This window comes from Myxine glutinosa, chromosome 1 (genome assembly GCF_964187855.1).
Source record: "Myxine glutinosa chromosome 1, kmMyxGlut1.1, whole genome shotgun sequence".
Taxonomy (NCBI): Eukaryota; Metazoa; Chordata; class Myxini; order Myxiniformes; family Myxinidae; genus Myxine; species Myxine glutinosa.
Window position 1 is genome coordinate 380,614,621 of NC_136261.1, and position 22,938 is coordinate 380,637,558.

The window sequence follows — 22,938 nt, forward strand, 5'->3', positions numbered from 1 at the left end:
AACCGCTTCATATCAACAGTAGATCGACAAGGGCACTCCGGGTGCTTTCCTGACCCGATTTATATCAATTCGCTTCCCAAACAACTCCCAAACAGATGAAAATCCGGACTCAGTTCAGGACCTCGCCTGTTCTCTCGGATAGACGTTAAAATGGACATTCCCGGCCTGAATTTCCCCCAAGTCGAGCAGATCGCTTACAAAGTTTCACACCGAAACCCTCTGCTTTGCACATGACACACAGACAAACACATTGGCCAGACACACACGTCAATTAACATCCCAATATACATTCATTCCTCATTCATATACTCATAGAAGTCTCCCAGACTTCGCGCGAAACTCAGATCGACTCAAAATCATGCCTTTCTCCAGCCACTCCCAAACAATCTTTGCTCATTCATGTTACGTCTCTCATTCAAGGAAAAGGAATTTTTTTTTTTTTTGGGCCTGGTTGGACGGGGGGTGGGTTGAGGTGAAAAAAAAGGGAAGGCAGGGCGGGGTGTTGGGGTGTTGCCTAGAGCCCTGGGACTGAGCTCAGGTCTTGGGGGGGTGGGGGGTGTTGCCTAGAGCCCCGGGACTGAGCTCAGGTCTTGGGGGGGGGTGGGGGGTCTTGGTCTGGTATCTGGTCCAGCGGCATCACTCGCTGTTTTACTTGTTTAACTACCTCCTTAATTGTTTTGTCCTGAACTTTGCTTCCTGAACTTGCTTCCTTTGGCTCTGAAGCTTCAAATTCCTACAATGCAGCTCCTGCTTCAATTTTCAATATTTCAAAACCTAACCTGTCCTTCTCACCCTGTGGCCACCTGGCCCATTTCCTGTGAGCTTATTTATTTTCTCTTGTCCACCAGATCCTGGCCTGCTTTATCTGGACCTCTTGTCTAGAACTTAGTCTAGAGCTTCCTGGCTTGACCTCGTAGTTGTCACTACCTTCTTGTCAAACCTACCTGGTACCTACGCATTTCACCCTTCCTGGCCATGTCCCTTTGGCCGTCTATCTAAGTTTAGCCACAGCCCTTCGTTCCCTGGCATGCAATGGCATACCCCATCTTGTCTCTGGGCTGTTCCTTCCTGGAAAAATCTTGGCCACCTGGTTTCAACCTATATGGCTGTCCGACCTCATTTTCCCCTCCTGGTGCTAACTGTAACTTTAAGCTTACTGTTAAGTCCTTACTGGTTTATCCTTACTTGTTTATCCTGGCTTTAACAAAGCTACGTCATTCTGAGGCCTAAATGAGCCTCTACTTACAATTTCTGTTCGAGTGCAGACAGCGCGGAAGACAAGGAGACCGAACCCGCTCGAAGGAGGAAGGTACGAATTTGGAATAATAGCCCTCTGATATAAAACAACTCCCACCTTTAATCAAATCAACGTGCCGGCGCCGGCCTCAGGTCAGCCTTCCTCCTGTCCATCGGGCTCCGTTTCCCGTCCTCCGCGTCTGTTGACACCCCACTCCTGGTACCATCTGTGAAGAATCAGCTCTTCGTTTGCAAAAGAAGTCCACAATAGCCTGGAATGGCGCAGCTTTATTAAAAACCAACTTATACAGATCCGGAGGAGGCCGACGTCTACAGCAAGCTACAGCAAGAACATGCCAAGTCAAGCCTTCCTGAAAACACATTGATTCCCAGTCCATTTATATAGGGACACGTTTTATCAGGAAATCTCCGAGAGAACGAAGCGACTGGCGAGAGTCCCTCCCACCGTTATCATTCGGGGGAGTCAGCCTTTCCTTATCATTTGGACCAATTGTTTCTCTGGGCTCCGAGAAAACAGAACTGTAACTCACAAAGAGAAGAGTGTATGCTTAGCCAAACAAACCCATATATTTTATGGGTTTGTGTACATGAGTAATCCAAAGCATGTTTATACAGAGTCATGCGTTGCTGAGATTAAAACAAAATATATATGGTTAACGATCATGTCATTCTACTAGTATTACGCAAAAACAAGCGCATGTGGGCGTGGTTTTACGACCAGCCTCGAAAAAAGCACACGTATACAATTTGTTCAGCATGACCTCATTTTAAGCCTTTCCTCATCCAAAACTAAAACGAAGCAAAAACCCTTTATTTACTTTATGAAATAGCATTTTTAGACATCATATAAATCATAACACATTAGCACCCAACGTCTATAACTGAACTTTAGGCAATAACAAATCTACTACTTGACATATATATATATATATATATATATATATATATATATATATATATATATATATATATATATATATATATATATATATATATATATATATATATATATAAAGTAATGAACGGCGGTTGGGAATTATATCCACGATATCCATTTTTCCGTTCTCCAACCTATAGCTTTGTCTTTAAAAACTCAACGTTTCGGCCAGCAACCCAGCGTGCGCCGAGCCTCCACTAGCCTTCATCAAGAGAAGTTCCCTTGTTCACCTCCTCCCAGATATATCTGGGGGGAGGGGTGGGCCTATTCTATCAACCAATCACAAAGCTGCGTTGCGAGACCTCGTGACCATGGACCCATGCTCGGCTTATGTTGCAAGTGTTTTGTGCGTGTTTGAGCGGTGTATTGTGTTTTGTTGTCCGTGTTGCCGGTGTCGGCTATGTCCCACTTTGTCTTTGTCCTCCTCCACGCATCGGTGTCTCTCTGGTGTATTTATGCATGAGAGGTCCGTATGCCTGTGGTAATGCCACAGTCTCCTCTGTCAATGGTGCCCGCGTTTGGCCAGTGTGCCAGGCCTCCAGTATTCGCCTCCTGGCCCGGTTCGGGGATGCCGCCAGCACGTTCACATTGTCCCATAAAGGAACATGGCCCGCCCTTATTCCATGCTTGGCGATAGCAGATCTTTCTGGGGGATTACACTCAAAGGCCTTGTGGTGTTCATTAATGCGCTGGCCTAAGGTTCTTCCAGTCTCGCCTATGTATTCTCCACCACAGTCACATGGAATGGTGTATACCACACCTGTGCAATCATTCTTCAGTCTTTTGTCTTTGACCTTGGTCAGTGCACGTCTCAAGGTGTATATAGGTTGGTAGTTGACCCTCACCCCGACCGGTCTCAATACGAATACTGGAGGCAAATACTGGAGGCCTGGCACACTGGCCAAATGCAGGCACCATTGACAGAGGAGACTGTGGCGTTACCACAGGCATAAGGACCTCTCATGCATAAATACACCAGAGAGACACCGATGCATGGAGGAGGACAAAGACAAAGTGGGACATAGCCGACACAGGCAACACGGACAACAAAACACAATACACCGCTCAAACACGCACAAAACACTTGCGACATAAGCCGAGCATGGGTCCATGGTCACGAGGTCTCGCAACGCAGCTTTGTGATTGGTTGATAGAATAGGCCCACCCCTTCCCCCAGATATATCTGGGAGGAGGTGAACAAGGCAACTTCTCTTGATGAAGGCTAGTGGAGGCTCGGCGCACGCTGGGTTGCTGGCCGAAACGTTGAGTTTTTAAAGACAAAGCTATAGGTTGGAGAACGGAAAAATGGATATGTGGATATATATATATATATATATATATATATATATATATATATATATATATATACATATATATATATATATATATATATATATATATATATATATATATATATATATATATACATATATATATATATATATATATATATATGTATATAAATACAGACTTGGCATTTAATATGGAATATATTTTTTTTCTTGACTTGGGTTTACTTTCTTAACTCAGTATATCAATCTGGTGAGTTTCTTTTACACTTTGGTGATTTATTTGTTAAAAGAACCATGTCACTGATTGTCTTTTGCAGCAAGAAGTCAACAACAGGATTATATCACAGGTGGCGTGGCAAAATGTACGGACAGGTGCATTTGATGATTGGCTTCACAGTCGGGTATACAAGGGTTGTTGCGTTCTGTATTAGTGGAAAACAATTGCTGCACATCTACAAAAGTTATTGCCGCTTCCTCTGGAGATGGTCCTTCAACTCGACAATGCTGTTTGTCATGGAGTGGTGGCTTTACGAAATTACGGCATGAAACAGCATGCTATTGGTCGGCAGTATGGCATCACTCAAGGTCAGGTGTCAAAGATCCTAAAACGAAATGCTCAGAGGGGTGTCCCTACTCCAATACCGAGGCCAGGACATCCCTGCAGAACCACAAGAAGGGATGATCGCCAGCTGTACCGGTTAGTCCGCAATGGCTGTACCAAGTCAGCTAATCGGCTTGGGGCTGAGCGGCAGCAACTGGCAAATGTGCCTGTATCCAGAAGGCTATTCAACCAACGACTGGTTCAAGCAGGCTATCGTGCCAGGCGTCCCCTGAGAAAGCCACGCCTGACCAGACCACACCGCCAGCGCCGATTGCAGTGGGCCAGAGAGCACCGTCAATGGCAGCCAGGACACTGGAATCACATGATCTTCAGTGACGAGTCTAGATTTCTGGTCTATCGTCAAGATGGCCGCGTCCCAGTGTGCAGACAAGTGCATGAAGCCTACAAGAAAGATTGTATAGTGCCAAGAGTCCAAGCTGGAGGTGGTGGGGTGACCGTTTGGGCTGCTTTTCATGCAGGGGGAAAAACTGACCTGGTTGTTCTGAATGGAAACCTGAACCAGTTCAAGTACAGGGCCATTCCGTAAGAAACATTGCTTCCATTTGCTCGTGCAGCCTTTCGAGGAAACTTTGTCTTCCAAGATGACAATGCATGGCCTCATCGTGCTCGCATGATCCAACACTTTCTTGCTGACCGTGGTGTAGAGCATATGGAGTGGCCTGCCATGTCCCCGGATATGAATCCGATAGAGAACTTGTGGGCAGAATTAACGTGTCAAATCGACCACTTGGACCAGCAGCCGACCTCTGTGCGTGAATTGCAGCAGGCTATTGTCACTGCATGGCAAGCGATTCCTGTCCAAACCTTGGCAAATCTCGTGAACAGCATGCCTCAACGTGTACATGCTCTCCTGAATGCTCGTGGGGGTTACACGAAGTACTGAACTGTAATTTTACTGTCCGTAATCCCAGTCGTAATTAAACTTTTGTTTTTGTTTAAAAAATTTTTGGCTAATGTGCAAAATAAAGAGATACTTCTGGAAAACGTGCAGAAGTTTAACACAGTACTGTCCATGAATTGAGTTCGATATCAGTTTACATCACTTTCAAGGATCAATTTAATTGTTTCGAAATGTCAAATGTGGTTTTTGTTTCTTTTAAGGGTCACATTAACAAAATCTAGAATAATTTCAACATAATTCAAATGAACTTTTGGTTCTAAGACATCTTGAAAAGTAAGTTCACCCCCAGAAAAAAAATATTCCATATTAAATGCCAAGTCTGTATATATACACAAGATCGAGGCTCGTGTAAGAGCTAACATCAACCACAAAAAAACAAACGGACACACAAAACATACAATAAAGGGAGCGGGAGACAAGATGGGGAGAAAGAGGGAAGCACACAAGTACAACAGCAGAGAACAGGGACAACGGGAGATCTGTGGGAGGGAGAGGGCTTGGGGGGAGGAGGCATGTGAAGGCGAGGGGGGTGGAGGGGGTGGGGGAGGACCATTTCGATATTTTCGATATTTGACCATTTCGGGAAAGACGTTTGTTCTGCGTTGATAGGATTTCATTGTTGTACTGGATGCGACACAGTGAGTGCTTTGTATGGTAACGGTAAACTAAAATCTGCAAAGATCTTCACATCAATAAAGACCACTGCTCCATGTTTGAAAAGCTTGGCATGACGTTTGCAGTACCGACATCCTTGTATGAAGACATCGAAGCATACACCTGTGACTCCATGGGCAGAAGGGCTGTCATGATGTAAACGAAGCAAGATGCAGAATGTTCAAGACTGGAAGCTGTGGAGAGAAAAGCTTGCCTCCAAACAGAGATGCCTCTACAGCCTCTAAAGGTTTTCTGAAGGGAAAATGGCCTCTAAAGGTGGTTCTTTTTTGTTTCTTCTTAATGCTTCATTTTTGTATTCCAAGTTATAAATATAGGGATGTGGTGTGGGATCACGAATCCCCAAAGTATACCAGTATGTTTCGAGCCTGGCTAGTCTAATTTACAGGGCAGATTTATACTTTAGTGAATCAGTTGATGCATATAAGCAGTTTGTGAAATATTGGTTGCTAGGGATATTTTTACCATAGCAACGGACACCAATAGGAATTATGTATATGAAATAATCCACAAAATAATATCTGATAACATCAGATGATCTTGCAAAATCATACATTTGCATGATCAGAGGATTGCAATACTCAAAATCTCGATTTAGAAGCATCTATGCAACTGTTGCTAGGGAAAAGGAAGTCCTCACCAACGGAGTTTAACTTCCTCTTTGTTTTTGGCCATTGCTCATTAATGTGCAAATTTCGAACGTGGGAACATTTCATTTATGGTTCATATACACTTATTAAACATATCAAGCACATATATGGATACTTCTCATCGTAGACCACGGAATTCGAAAACCAAGCAGAATTAGTGGACTCGGCCCATGGTCTATTTCTTTACATATCTTTCAATGGCGGGTTTGACTGTTTCAACCACCTCAGCTATTGATTTTGGTTCTGTGGGTGGTAAATTAAAAATCCTTATCTTAATATGACCCCTAAATGCTCCATCACAGTCCTTAATAGTGTATCCCCACAACTTCATGTGTTTTTTTGATTTAAGATGAGTAGGAGAGCTACTCTTCAAGACGGTCTTATCACAAACGCGACAATATTTTGTTTCTCGTTCGGGCGGAGCTACCATATGTAAAAGTTTGAGTGTGTGTTTGCGTGATTTAAAATGTCTTTTACGTTCACTTTTATAAACACGTTTACAAACATCACAATGCCATGTTTTTGGTTTTTCTTGTTCAAGTGGAGCCATCATCTGTAAAAGTTTGGCTTTGTGTTTGTTGGATTGAAGGTGTTGTTTATAATTGTTTTTATAATCGTGATCACAAACATGACAATATGTTGTGACCCAGTTTTTATATGTCCTCATATTGTTCATTTTATATAAGAGAAAGTTCTTTAAAAAAAAAAAAAAAAATTTTTTTTTCCACAACGTAAAATGAATAAAATTAAAATGTTGGTGTAAATGTCCACCCCAATGTGTTAAATAAGTTATGACAAATCTTATCATGAAATTGTTTCCGCTCAATTGTTTTTAAACCAGTAAAATCTTCAAAATTACATTTATGATTATGTTTATGCACTAACTGAAATAATAAATATTGCATATTCAGAATTTTTTTTCTATCTCGTGCTTCAACCATATCTTTACCATGTTTTTCATAGTATAGGTTTAATAATGTTTTAAAATCGGTAATTATCGCTTGTTCTAAATGAGAAATATCATCCAATTTCTTCTTTGTTAATGTTACATATTGTTGCGGATCTCCCGAAGCCCGTCGACGTTACAAGAGGGGGGATTAAACCCCTTTTTTCCTAGGGTTTTCGTGTCCACGAGGCCGAGTCGCCACTTCCGCAGCGAGCGTGGAAAAGGGTATCGGGTCGATGCCGCACATACCTTTGACCCACGCTGCCACAAAAACGGGGACCGGACCTTGCACAAGCCACGCTAATCGAGTATGCCCGAGCGGTGTGCGTATCATGTGACTCGTGCCGTTACTTTTATTGAACCCGATTGAGCGGTTCTATTCGTACAATGTTCGGCCAATAGATGGAGAGGACGGGAACGATCAAATAAGAGGAAGAACACAATTTATTTATTATCTACAATGATCCGAAGAGACACAGACCAGGCACTTAAGCAATGTTACCCCTATCGGACACGCTGTCGACTTTAGTCGCCACGGCCATACTCAACCTTCTGACATGAATTTCTCCATTCATATAACTGCATGACACAGCTGGAAGTGGCTGGTCCTCACGAGCAGCACTCGCTTTAGTGGAACGGGTCCGATAGGGTTAACTAATACCCAGACAAAGGGCCCAATCACTCATGCGGGGAAAAAGAAGGAAGGAAAAGTTCACGCTCCAAAACGTGTCCTGGCGTCGTCCACTCTGGACAGCTCGCCTGGCGTCGCCCTCTGGTGTTCGCGGCACGTATGCTGGGAGCGCAGGCAAGGAGGTCGCGCATCTGTGGCCTGGAACGGGTCGTCTTCACAAACGCGATTAATACAGGTAGCAGAGCACAGGGCACGGGGAAAGTTCATGTACAACGAGGATAACAAGCAATTCAATTCAAGCACTCTGACTTGTTCAGGGGCTGGGTGACTCACGTTCTCTGCTTATTCGGGGCAAACTCTGACACGTCTCTCACAGCGAACTCTCACCTCTCGTCTGGCGCTGGGGCTCGAGGCAGGGTTTATATAGCCCCTCCCCAGCCTTACCGAAATGTTCCATGCCCCTCCCCTCGCCGCCATTGTGAGCCACTCCCCTCGAGCTCTGATTGGCGGCTCACTGCTCACCGGCCACTCCCCCTGCAGCTCCTCCCTTCAGCCTTGCCAGACTTGTCTCAGGCCGAGCACATGGTATTCTAGCCTAATTGAGGCCTACTCACTGGCCTGCTCAACGCAAAACTAACACAGGAAAGGACTACGCTTACATTTAATAAGAAATAACTGAACTACAACGAGGCTACATGTTGTGGTGCGTCTACCTATGAGGGGGGGGGAGGGTTATCTTTATTCACAAAATCGTAACAATATATTAGATTAATATTATCATTATGTTTCGTATATTTTAATTCTTTTAGAAATATAGTAATATGAAATTTTGTAATGTTTGAATATTTCTTCACACTATCCTGTTCATCATCTAACAAAAGTCTATATGCTTTAAAGTTTAAACTTTTCATTCAGATCGTTATAAACCTTTTCTGGTATTTTACAATATTGTTTACCTTGATATTGAGTAATACATTTTTGGAAATGAGAAACTCTGCAGTAAATATATTTCCCTATTATATTTACTCTCTTATAATCATTATAAGTCATATTAGTGTTAAAACTTAATTGTTGGTCATTACACCACAAACACGTTTTAATATTTGTGTTAGTTATTTCAAAATCAGATAAGTTTTGATTTTTACAAAATGTACAAGTAATATTAGTGATATGTTTAATCTTATATAAAATGGGTATATTCCATAATTTTATCCTTATTATATCTCCAGCAATATCTAAAAACTCATTTATAATAGATACTTTCTTTTTACAGATTGGATTATGTGTATTCATCGGTGATAATGGTTTGGATAAAATTGATTTATATTCATGTGTCAATAATCCTGTCCTTACAATATCGAACATTTTATCCTGATTAATATTCTGTAATGTTTGTTCAATATTTACAATATTTGTTTTAATATCAACTGATGTTTCATGATAAGTTACAATTAAATCTTTTATCCTATTTAATGTTCCATGAAGTACATCAAATTCCATGTTAAATTTATTAATTATTTCACTATTCATGTTAATAATATCTTTTTTTCATTTAAGTTATTCATTTGTATTATAATTCTCATCCTGTTAAATAAAAAATTCAATTTTTTTATTTTTATAATTATTTTTGTGAAAATCGGAAATTTTGGAAATTTTAGGGGGAATTTTAGAAAATTAGAGAAAATCGTGAAAATGTGAAAAATAATTAATTAATTGGTCACTTCCGGTTTGTGGTGAGTCACTTCCTGTTTTGTGTTGGGGCAGTTTCGGTTTGGGGACAAGGGGGATGTGGGGAATGTGGTCTGGCCCAGAACTCTCCTTTCTATACTACTAATGCTCTTAAAGCAATGGGTTGGCACTTCACAATCCCCTACTACACAACACGTGTGGATTTATTATATATTTTTATATATACGAAGTATAAATTATTAATAAATGAATATACAACCATTTTTTCTCGAATGTAGTTTTAAAACAAATGATCAATGGAAGAATACACTTTTCCAAGATTTGACATTTGGGAAACGGGGGTTAATATTTAATCGTAAAGAAAAAGAAATTATATTAACACCAAATGTGGAATTCTTCATTCCTAAAAAAATTTCAGTGGAAGATAAATTATCATTTGAAAAGTTATTCTGGGGTGAAACAAAATATTTTCAACTAGAACAGAAAATTAAAGCCGATAAAGATATTACCAGAAAATATAAAATTTAAGGGTTCTTTTTTATTTTATTTTTTTCGTCGTTTGTACATTCAAACTACCCAAAATTTAGAAGTAATATATAATACATTACTCATTATATTTCTCCTGAACATTGGTGTTCTGTCATTAGCTGAAATAGGTCTAACTAATTCTCAGATATCAATGGTTAAAGAATATTTAGATCTATAATGATCTACACGCACGCGGTGTGAGCGAGGAGGACTTGGGAAAAGTGAAAAAATAAAAAAATAGGGAAAATGAAATTAAAATTATTGGGAAATTAAATTTAAAAAATTTGGATGGACACTCGAGGGCCAAGTCCGAGGTGTATGTGGAAGGGAGCATCTGCTGACGTATTCAAATGTAATGGGGGACGTTCTTAGATCTGTGAACCCCAAACACAGAATCCCTGACACTTGAGTCGAGGCTTTACTTCTGCACACAATTTTGTTTGTTGGTGTATGTGTGTGAGTGTGTAATAATAATACTGTACTAACCCCAACCTCAGCCCTAACCCCAGCCCCCACCCTGACCTCAGCCCTCATCCCAGCCCTAACCCCAACCCCAGCCCGAACCCAAGCCCCAGCCATAACCCTCACTTTCAAAATCCCAACATAATATTTTTTCCTCTTCTACCAATTCTGCCTTCCAAATCTTTCAAGTTTGAAGAAGTAGAAATGGGAAGAAAGAATTTTCCAGCATTTTCTTCCTCGAACTTTCTTGATGTTGATGAAATATATGTAAAAAAAAAAAAAAAAAAAATTTTCTAATATTATAGCATACATATAATTTAATTTTTTTTCAATCAACTGAACTTACCTTAAATGAAACATCATCAAACAAAGAACAATGTTCATTGCTTTAGAATCCAAAGATTCTCCAGGGTAGAACTCATTCTGTGGGTCTTGGTTTCTTCAAAAAGTCTTCAAACGAATCAATCATTTCACCCCAAGTTGTGGTAAAAGCAGTGTTTTCATGTTGCATCTCAGATACAATTTCCTGTGAGAGAAAATAACAATGTATTAATTTAATACAATAATATTAGATGTATAAATAAACTTTGTAAAAATAAATAAATAAACAAACTCTTACCTCCATTGATAAGAGGTTTGAATCCAGTTCATCAATTTGAAGGTTTAGTTCCACACAGGTAGAAGGACTCCAAAGAAGTGCAAAGTCGTCCCACTCCATCTCCATCTCCATCTCCAGCTCAGCACAGTAGTCCATTCTCAAGAGAAGTAAGAAGTGTGCCTGCGCTTGAACCCTTTATATAAGATTGGTTGGTGGGTGTGGTTTCCTTTGGAAATTCCCTGGGCATGCCTGGACAAGCCTTAACTGGAAATGATGCAATGCAATGCAATGCAATACCCCAACTGAAAATGATGCAACGGCGGGGAGATTTTATAAAGTGGGTGGGGCTTAGCAAAAATGGGTGGGGCTTAGCAAAATTGGGTGGTGTTTGCAAAAATGGGTGGGACTTTGCAAAAATGGGCTGGGCTTACCCAAAAGTGGGCGGGCTTAGCAAAAAGTGGGTGGGGCTTAGTCAAAAGTGGGCGGGGCTTAGTCAAAAGTGGGCGGTGGTAAAGAGATGCTATTTACTTGACCCAACATCAATTTAAAAAATGTTTTAATTGGAGAAGAACTCAACAGCGCCATCTGGTGGGCTGGGACAAAGCACTTCAGTATATAATTGATAATTGGGAAAATTGAAAATTCGGGAAATTATATAATTTTAAATTATATAATTGCAAAATTGGAAATTGAAAATTGAAAAATAAAAAATTGAAAAAACAATTTTTTGGGGGAAATTGAAATAATTGGGAAAATTGAAAAATGAACCATGTTGAACCATAGTGGACCATGTTGAACCATGTTGAACCATGTTGAACCATAGTCGTGGCACAGTGAGTCAGAACCAACAAAATCATACCACCCACCTGCTATTAATTCAACAGCTGAACGGGATTTGAACTCGGGACCATAGGATCCCAAGGCCGCCACCCATTCCATTAGGCCAACATTTGAGGAAAGGAAACCATTAGCCATTAGGAAAGAGTACAATTCAACTATATTTGGCCCCATGTGATCACTTTTTGTAAATACACACACATACAGTAACCTAATCACCAAACAAGTACTTGGATATGTCGGGAATCGAACCAGGTTCCACAACGAGGATCAGGAGTTGCAAGCAGTTTATTGAAGAACCAAATACGCAGCTGCGGAGGAGAGTTTGCATATACAGCGCAAATGAACAACATGCGTCGCAGACCCTCCTAAGAAACTGGCAAACCAAGGTTTCCTTATATAGGCATAATATATAAAAAAAAGTCTCCGCTGAATGTGTGAGTTTGAACAAAGGAAAGTGGGCTAAATTCCTCCCACCGAGACCATCTCCTGTAGGAATGCTGACTTCAAGGGAGTGAGGCTTTCAAGTCCTTATCTCCCGAAGCAGATGTTAACCAGACTGAAAACTTCAAGGACGGCCGGAAGGTGTAGGATGTGTTTTCACATGGGAGTTTAACCGGTCCTTTAATTGGGTTACATTCTTTGTCACAGTTGGACCGTAAAATATATTGAAAGCTATTTGAGATATGGCAGGCTTAATTCCAATACAGTGGAGAAGCAAGCATTCTCATTAAATACAAATAATGATTATATAAGCCTACAAGTCAAAAGGGTGTATAATAAAACCATGTATCTGACATATCCCTCCTCTTGTCTCGTAGAGGCAACGTATTCAAAGAGACAACGTGCCACATCAGGCTTTATTCGCAAACAAAGAGGATGGTGGTGTGTGTGGCCAGAACGGGCTTTATTGAAAGAGGATTGTGTGATATGGGTGTCTCCCGTGGGCATGCCACACACTCATAGCGCCACGCATGCCCTTGGAAGGTGTGTCATGTTGTGCGTGTTTGGAACATGAAGGTCCATTAACGTTTCGGATCCACAACGAAGGCACCTTGGCCTGCCGGTGATGTTCGCCTGGAGGGTTTCCCAACCCACCCTTGGAGCAGCGGAGGTGCAGCTGAAAATCCCCCCAATCGAAGGGCTCCCCGTCCTCGCACAGACGCAGTCCTTGCAGATCTTCGAAGTTAATCGATGTCCATGCTCATGAGAGCTTGTACATGCTGCTGTTCTGAGGAATACATAATGTTGTCAGTATCTTGTGTCATGTGTTCCTGGTCAGGATACAGAGCATTAAAATCCAAAGTATTCAAAGTGAAGAGAGAAACTTCCTTTATGTCGAAGTCTTCCATGGACGCATAATCAGCTTCGGGATCCAGAGTATCCATGTCGGGTCCCTTGACTGCCAGACCCAGCGTCGCAATCACATCCAGAGTTAGATCGGTTGGAGGTGTGCAGCTGTGAGCTTGTAATACATAAGAAGCATTAGCCAGTTCCCGCAAGGGGTTTACAACAAAATCATCACGATTAACAAATAAATCAACACAGTCTTCAGAAGCGCTGGTCACATCAGCCTCGTCGAGGGGCTCATTCAGGTCGACGGCCTCGGCGGTCAAGATCATGGCCTTCGTCGGTGGTTTCTTTGTCGTCCATCCTGAAAAATACTTTTTCTCACATAGGACTAAAGCCTTCATCAGTGCTCCCCAGATCACCACCCCGATTATCACCACTAGTGCGGTCAACAACCACTTTATGATGGTACCTCTCCATCCAGAAAACCAATTGGTAGGCCAATCAACGTTCAAAGAATTTTCTCGCGCTATTCGATCAACAGTCAATGCGTGGCTAGTCTTTCTCAATCTTATTATTGCGGCTGACACCCCTTCGGATGGATCTGGTATGTATGTGATTCCCGTTGTCACCGCATTGATCCTACTAACCTCCCTAGAAAATGATATCGCCGTTATATTGTGGTTGTGTTTATCTTGCAGGACTATTCGTAGTGTAATCCCGGTGTTCCCCTTTCAAACCAACCTTTACACCTAAGCTCCAGGAACATGCCTTGTTCCAGGTGTGTGCATGTCCGTATCCTTAAATTGGACGACTCCCATTTGTATCCCGGCCGCTCCTCCACCTGAAGCGTGGTTACCCCCCAAAATGACATTGCACGGACCTTTTCAATACCTGTCTAAACCTACTGCCATTTAACGACGCTTCCCAAATGACGGTTCCCCATACACTATTATGGCCCCATCTGGATTTTTTCACGAAAACATGGTAGAGATATTTCCTGGTGCAGCGCTATGCTGAGTTGTGGTGGCAACAATTTTTCCTGCCTTCCCCCTTTTTGGCGGTACTAATGAATGATCCGTCAACGCTGGTGCATGTTTCTATGGTTATCAGGAGCATTATGCCTGTGGCCAAAAACATCATTACTGTGGTGTAGTGTCTGGTGCTTGGATAGCCAACTTACAGTGCGTGACGTGGATCCAGGAGGGCTTACCCTCGTAAAAGACAGCGGTTGGTGTAGTCAGCAATACCTGGAATGGTCCCGTCCACCTTGGTTCCAGGGTGTTCTTGCGGGTGAAGTGCTCCATGAGCACCTGGTCACCGGTTGGATGGTGTGGATAGCCATGCTTCTATTGGTTCGGGCATAATCTCTTGGGTCAATCAATTGCACAAAATTGTTGCATCCAACAGATGCCATTATTCCCATGATTATTTTCAACAAACCAATTTTCCTAATCCACTTTTTCAACACTTTTTCAATTTTCATTTCAATTTAAATTCCATCCAATTTTCTCTAATTCCTCTCTCAGCAACACATGCACCTGTTGCCTACACCTGTTTCAGCCTCTGGCCCAATCGCTGCTGAATATCTATTTGAATCCCAATATCCCAATATCCCATTTAAATTATTCCAACTAGAATTTCAACTAGAATTACCACCAACAAACCACCATTAACCTCCCCCTGTTATTTATTCATTTTTCGCAAATAAACAAATAATAAAAAGAAAATAACCTGGTCTATTTATTGAAAATAAAAATAGTTCTCATATGTCTTACTGTCTGGTCAATTTTCTCACTCACTGTGACTCACTCTCGTCAATTCTCACTGTCTGAGTGCAGGTGTCCTGTTTTACTCCTTCCTCTGTTGGTGTGTCTAGAGATACCCTCTGTTGACAATGGGACAATGATGTTGTCAACAACTAGGCCACAACATAAAACAGAGTTCCGCAACATCCTGGCCAATTAACATGTCCGCACTCGCCACCCGATGTTCTTCTACAATGACATTGTACACGGTACCACAACAACGATTCCTTCCCCACTGCCATCCCATTCTCAACCACATTTCCAGCGAAGATGACGTCACTATATTTGACACCTTACCTCCCTGTAACAGCTGGTGGTCCTCCGAGAGATGCATTCCGATGTTAAATCACTTCAGCTCTCAAGTGCTCAATTTTGGCCCTCCATGGACTCGCAACATGGACTTCATGAACACAAATCGGATAGGCAGACAGGGGTGAAACCAGCAATAAAATACTGGATACTAACCTCCAACCCAGGCACCGCTTCTCCGAAACAGCTCCAATTGTTTTCTTTTTCCTCGAAGTACACTGTTGTCTGTACATTCCCCAACCACGATTATAGGAAACTTAACACTCGGACTGCGAAGCAGTCCTACCTCATCTCTCACCTCATCCAATCACAAACGAACCCCCAACCTTTATAAAAACAATTATTTTTAAACCTTATGAGACGTCTTGTTTGCAGACAGACAAACAGGTGAATAAACGAACCCCCAACGTACTAACAGGAAGGTCTCCCAGAGGCCCATTCGATCCACACTGTAGGCTGCCACGATTCTGCCCGCAGGCACACCCCACCCCATCATAGTCACACTCGGTCACGTCTGCAGACACAGTGAATGACATTCGACACCATAACAGACACCGCAGACACTGCTCCTCCTTGATCCATACATGCAGATGCAGTCAGACACACCCAGACGGACACAGGGGTGAACCCATAACCCCTATTCCTCTTCCGTGGTGAGGTCATGACCCCCAGCACCACAGCTCCTCTCCTCTTCAAAATCACATTCGCAAGGTTCATACTTCCAGACAAGGCACCATCACCTAATGACCTATATCTCCGTCGGAATGCTGAATGACACGCTGTCCAACTCTGGCATCCCACAGCCCTTCTCAGAGGCATGCTTCACAATGTAGCACCTCCTCTCCCCGGCGCACCTCCCCCCCCCCCCAAGCCATGTCATTTTACCTTAGATTTCTTCTGTTCACAAATTATGTACACAGTTTCAGTTTCAACCAACAATATGTTTCCTTTTGTCAAGATTTAAGTCCCTGTCATGTCATTAAATTAACACCCAGTGGGTTGACTCAACCCGTCATCCTTTCAAGGTTAGCAAATTAAAACAGATGTCTTCATCTAACAAATACAACAATTGCTTGGTCCGTCTCAGCCCATCTTGCCTCTGCAAGAGCTCCACATCTGGACAGATAAACGACAATCAGTGAGACTCCACATTACAAATGCACACACCCGATGAACCAAACCAACAACCGCCAACAATCCGCCCAGGAACTCACGCCAACACAAGCCACCTCCAACGATCCCCAACCGAAATGCCGAACACCCGCTCTCACCCCCAAACCCCACAGCCTTTCTTGGGAGGCGTGCTCTACCATGCAACACCATCTCTACCTGGAGCACACCTTCCGCACCTGTGCTCACTCAGCACATCCCTGCAACTCAGCCCCCACCTGTCACATGACCAAAAACCTCAACCTCCGACATTGTCCACAAAAACAGCCATCTCATCAAGCCAACTGCTTCGCCGTTCCCCAGTGTCTCTGCTCCGTCGCATCTCCAAGATGCATTACGTACCCATAACCATAACCACTTTCCTTTATTTCCTGCCTTTACCATCAACCTTTACAACCCCTTTAGTCAGGTTCACTATGTTTTTTCGTTCAAAATCATGGTAGATTAGCAAACCTATACATTTTTGGAAACGTTATTACATGGAAAATCTGAAAATCAATGTTTACATTTACCAATTCCGACCAATTCGATTCGACCAATTCGACCAATCGACCAATTCCATTCGACCAATTTGACCATTCGACCAATCGCTTCGATCGACCATTCGACCAATTCGATCGATTCGATTCGATTCATCGAATTCGATTTGATCGACCATTCGACCAATTCGATTTGTCAATCAATTTGACCGACCTTTGCTTGTGTGGAACGGACTGTGAAAACGATGTGGACTATATTGTCGGATACGACACACAGGACAATGATGACGAACTCTAAATGGCATATTCTGTAATCGTGTATGTTTGATGCCATTGACTGCCTGTGTATATTTTGTCATTGACTGCCTGTGTAGATGTGAAGTTATACTGACTGCATGTGTATATATGATTTTGCTGACTGCCTGTGTATGTTTGGTGATATGAATTATTGTGACACATTTTGATGTTATTAACTGCCTGTACAAAATGATAACATGTATTTGATTATGCAACTTATCGCGTATATAAAGACAGTATTTTGCAATTCAAAACCTTTGATTCGTGTCTTACCATTCCCCATAGCACTAATTTGATACTTTCATTGGATTCTTTGTCCCTGAAAATATAGGTTTAGTATATTTTTAAAAGTTTTTAGGGTAATTAGAGGCAGAAATAGAACAAAATATGTATTTTACAGTGGCCATTTTGAAAATCCAAAATGGCCGCCATACAGGTATCTCTCCAAATGTAAACATTGATTTTTAGTTTCCTTATGCTATAACCTTTCCAAAAATGTATAGGTTTGCTAATCTACCATGATTTTGAACGAAATATAATTTATTGACATAGTGAACCTGACTATTTCCCCTACTTCCTCAGCAAATCTTGTAAAGTCACTTGTCATTGACAAATAATCCATCTGATTCGACTTTCCTTTATCATCTTTGCACTTTCCACAACCTTCTTCACACTTCACCTTTGTCCAATTCCACACTTCCACACTGCCACAGTTCCCTGTGTCTTCATTAATTTTCATCTCCACCTAACGTGAGTATTTATTACCTGGTTAAAACACACTTGTCTCGCACACCTGTATCGCATGTTCGCTCCAAATTTCACCAATCACGTGCGCTGTTAGATCACTGAGCAGTACGGTGACCACTTCTGATACCAATCCACATGACCTCTTGGTCGCTTTCCGCTACCTCTCGCACTCCAAGTGAGAAGTTTAGCTCCAACATATTCTATTTAATTTTTTACCTTTACATCATTCCATAACATCATATAATATCTTTCCATCATACCCAATTTGGTCAGAATCTCATCACTAGTGGGCAAATTATCGCAACAACAGGATATCTGACCCTTGACCTCTGACCCAAAAATGCAATCAATGACACCCCACGTGACATAACATCATCATTAGGATGAGCTGCCTCAGAGATATACTCATCCAATACACACATACAATACACAAGTAGCCAGTACTCATCGACATTGCATAATTTATGCAGGCACTGCAAGAAGCCCTTTGTCAATCATTCACCCATCCATAAGTCGGCCAAATACACATGTCAATGACAGACATCCACATATACATTTATTCATTCATTCATTCATATACCAGTGGGTCTCTCGGATGTCGTGCGAACACCGGATCGACTCCAACCATGCACCCCCAACTGCCACTCCCATGCCAACCGATGCAACATACTTCGAATCATTCATTCCCTTATACATTCTTCATACCACGTGGCTGTCACCTCGTACCGGCTCGCATTTCAAAACACTGCGCTCACTCAGCGGTGTTAACTGCCGTAAAATTCACAGCACAACAACCTGATTGAGTCGTGTACAACGCCTATCCGACCAACCCATCACCAACCACATACATTACAGCATAAATTCATGCACATGCGTCTCTTTGTACAATCTTGTTCAACAATCCCCATTCATTCATGGGAGGGTGGTGCCTGGAGCCCGGGGACAGGGCCCAGGTCTTGGGAGGTTAGGAGGTCTGGGACTTTGTCCTCCTTATCCTGTTCCTCTCTGTCGGAGTTAATCCGAACTACCATCAATTTCTGACCTGATTGCGCAAGGAGCACCTTCATTTGTCTATCCTGCTTCTTCCTACCTTGCTTTCGCTTATCTTGGTATTTTTCCAATTCAACTTTTCTAATGCAAATGACCCTCACTTTTCCTTATCCAAGGCGTCTGACGCTCCATATAGCACTTCTAACTTGTTAAATGTATTACCCACGCCGGGGTATTCCTTAACTTATTACCCACGACCTTGAAGTTTCAGCACTTCTCCTGCCAGGTCAGGGTTCTCCTGCCTGCCAGGCTTCTCCTACCTGGTACCTGCGCATTTCCTTTTTCCTGGCCATGTTCCTTGGGTCTTCTTTGTTAGCCGGCAGCCTGTACCTTCCCTGGTATGCAATGGCATACCCCATCTTGTCTCTAGACTGCCCTGCCTGGGAAGTTCTTGGCTTTACCGGCGATGCCCTGTGGCAGCCTTAGCCTCACTTCCCCCTTCCTGCTAACTGACCCCTATCCTTGGTAGATCAATAAAACAACTCGTTACTCCGAGCCAAATAGGCCTGTACTTACAATTTGTTCGTGATCCAAGCACGGAGCGACGAAAGGGGAGACAGACAACCTGGGTGAGTGAACGGAGCTCAATTTGGAATGACCCCTCAGCATGAAAGCTCACCTTAATCAAATCAGTGCTGGCCAGCCTCTCCGCAGGGTCTCCACAGGGTCTGCCTCCCAAATCCCGCTCCGAGTTGGACCCCACTCCTGGTACCAGAATGTCGGGAATCGAACCAGGTTCCACAACGAGGATAAGGAGTAACAAGCAGTTTATTGAAGAACCAAATACGCAGCTGCGGAGGAGAGTTTGCATATACAGCGCAAATGAACAGCATGCGTCGCAGACCCTCCTAATAAACTGGCAAACCAAGGTTTCCTTATATAGGCAAAATATATATAAAAGTCTCCGCTGAATGTGTGAGTTTGAACAAAGGAAAGTGGGCTAAATTCCTCCCACCGAGGCCCTTTCCTGTAGGAATACTGACTTCGAGGGAGTGAGGCTTTCAAGTCCTTATCTCCCGAAGCAGATGTTAACCAGACTGAAAACTTCAAGGACAGCCGGAAGGTGTAGGATGTGTTTTCACATGGGAGTTTAACCAGTCCTTTAATTGGGTTACATTCTTTGTCACAGTTGGACCGTAAAATATATTGAAAGCTATGTGAGATATAGCAGGCTTAATTCCAATACAGTGGAGAAGCAAGCATTCTCATTAAATACAAATAATGATTATATAAGCCCACAAGTCAAAAGGGTGTATAATAAAACCATGTATCCGATAGATACACCCTTGCAACCAATAGAAATAGGAAAGGTGACTCATCTGCTGTACATTAATGATTTCATGCTCCACACCACAACTTATGAAATATTGACAATAACTAGTAAAACGGTTCTCCAAGGACATTCAAATGGAATTTGCACTAGACAAGTGTGCCAAGTGCACATTTGTACAAGGTAAACCAACAAAAACGGACAACATTAAACTTGACCTTGAAACAAGGTTTAATTTAAATTAAAAAATTTAAATTTTATTTAAAAATTTAAAAACATCAGTTAGTAAACGAAGCAACATACAAATCCTTCCCCAGCGCATTTTATAACACTCGAACTCACTACACAAGGGGAAGGAGCTATTCTAATCTTGCACAATGGAAATAACCACACGAAGGGACCTGTATGTACAGTAGTGAGCTTTGGAAAAGGTAAGAAAGCCAAACCAATTGCTTAATTTTCACTTGACTACTCTTTTGTGACCTTTAAGACTCGACGTGAAAGGAAATTGAGGCTTTCTACTCGTATTTAGTGTTAAGACAATTAGGTGTGTGGAAAAATCATGGACAGCTAACATTAAATAATTATGGATAGCTCAATTACTATTGCCTCTTCGTGGTGTCCTAAAACCACAACAGCATGAATATATTGGGAAAAACCCAAACTTTTGTACAGTACTGTATGTTTACCTCAAGAAGAATTTCTTTCTATTTTGCAGTGGAAGAAATACATATGTACATGTTTGCGTACGTTTGTCAGAATTATATCACAAGTATTGAACAAAATCAAATTTATTTTACAGGTCATGTGATGTTGTATTTACAGGTGGATCCATTGAATCTACAAGGGAGACTGCACCTACTTTTATGAACAGCGTAGACACAGGCCCGCAGGACTCTCCAACTGAAACAAATAAGAGGACTTTTCACGACAACAAAACGAATAATGAATTGTTTGCACATAATAATTTTCACCAGGCTCGCAAAGGAGAGAAAGATGAACGTCCACACAAATGCACAAGTTGTGGAAAATCTTTTAATCAGTCATCCAACCTGAGAAAGCACATGACGATTCACAATGGTGAACGGCCATACAAATGCAAAATTTGTGGAAAATCTTTTAATCAACCAGCCAACCTTAAATCACACATGGGAATTCATAATGGTGAGCGCCCATACAAATGCACAAGTTGTGGAAAATCTTTCAATCGATCATCCACCCTTACAAGGCACATGACAATTCACAATGGTGAACGCCCATACAAATGCACAAGTTGTGGAAAATCTTTTAATCAACCAGCAAACCTTAAATCACACATGACAATTCACAATGGTGAACGCCCATACAAATGCACAAGTTGTGGAAAATCTTTTCCTCAGTCATCCAACCTTAAATCACACATGACAATTCACAATGGTAAACGCCCATACAAATGCACAAGTTGTGGAAAATCTTTTGATCATTCATCCAACCTCACAAGACACATGAGAATTCACAATGGTGAATGCCCATACAAATGCACAAGTTGTGGAAAATCTTTTAATCAATCAGCCAACCTTAAATCACACATGACAATTCACAATGGTGAACGCCCATACAAATGCACAAGTTGTGGAAAATCTTTTAATCGATCATCCACCCTCACAAGGCACATGAGAATTCACAATGGTGAACGTCCATACAAATGCACAAGTTGTGGAAAATCTTTTAATCAATCAGCCAACCTTAAATCGCACATGACAATTCACAATGGTGAGCGCCCATACAAATGCACAAGTTGTGGAAAATCTTTTAATCAGTCATCCACCCTTACAAGGCACATGAGAATTCACAATGGTGAACGCCCATACAAATGCACAAGTTGTGGAAATTATTTTAATCATTCATCCACCCTCATAAGGCACATGAGAATTCACAATGGTGAACGCCCATACAAATGCACAAGTTGTGGAAATTATTTTAATCATTCATCCACCCTTACAAGGCACATGAGAATTCACAATGGTGAACGCCCTTACAAATGCACAAGTTGTGGAAAATATTTTAATCTTTCCTCTACCCTCATAAGGCACATGAGAATTCACAATGGTGAACGCCCTTACAAATGCTCAAGTTGTGGAAAATCTTTTGATCGGTCATCCAACCTTACAAGGCACATGAGAATTCACAATGTTGAATACCCATACAAATGCACAAGTTGTGGAAAATATTTTAATCATTCATCCACCCTTACAAGGCACATGGGAATTCACAATTGTGAACGCCCATACAAATGCACAAGTTGTGGAAATTATTTTAATCGATTATCCAACCTCAAATCACACATGACAATTCACAATGGTTAAACTCCCAGACGAATGCACAAGTTGAAGAAGATCTTTTAATCGGCCATCCACCCTCACATGAGAATTCATAATGGTGAACACCATACAAATGCACAATTTGTGGAAAATAATTTAATCAGTCATCCCACCTTAAATCACACGTGACAATTCA

General features: G+C 41.9%; 1 pseudogene; it reads left to right on the forward strand.

Moving 5' to 3' along the window:
* Window positions 1–22,938, forward strand: part of LOC137419433 (uncharacterized) — a 96,965-nt pseudogene that overhangs the window by 37,716 nt on the left and 36,311 nt on the right.